This window comes from Bison bison, unplaced genomic scaffold, assembly GCF_000754665.1.
Source record: "Bison bison bison isolate TAMUID 2011002044 unplaced genomic scaffold, Bison_UMD1.0 scf7180017864277, whole genome shotgun sequence".
NCBI classification, from domain to species: Eukaryota; Metazoa; Chordata; class Mammalia; order Artiodactyla; family Bovidae; genus Bison; species Bison bison.
Window position 1 is genome coordinate 1,308,248 of NW_011494849.1, and position 570 is coordinate 1,308,817.

Below are 570 nucleotides of genomic sequence, written 5' to 3' on the forward strand. Positions count from 1 at the left end.
CCATATGATTATCTCAATAGATGCAGAGAAAGCCTTTGACAAAATTCAACATCCATTTATGATAAAAACTCTCCAGAGAGAAGGAATAGAAGGAACATACCTCAACATAATAAAAGCTATATATGACAAACCCACAGCAAACATTATTCTCAATGGTGAAAAATTGAAAGCATTTCCTCTGAAGTCAGGAATAAGACAAGGGTGCCCAATTTCACCATTACTATTCAACATAGTTTTGGAAGTTTCGGCCACAGCAATCAGAGCAGAAAAGGAAATAAAAGGAATCCAAATTGGAAAAGAAGAAGTAAAACTCTCACTATTTGCAGATGACATGATCCTCTATATAGAAAACCCTAAAGATTCCACCAGAAAATTACTAGAACTAATCAATGAATATAGTAAAGTTGCAGGATATAAAATCAACACACAGAAATCCTTTGCATTCCTATATACTAATAATGAGAAAATAGAAAGAGAAATTAAGGAAACAATTCCATTCACCATTGCAACGAAAAGAATAAAATACTTAGGAATATATCTACCTAAAGAAACTAAAGACCTATATATAGA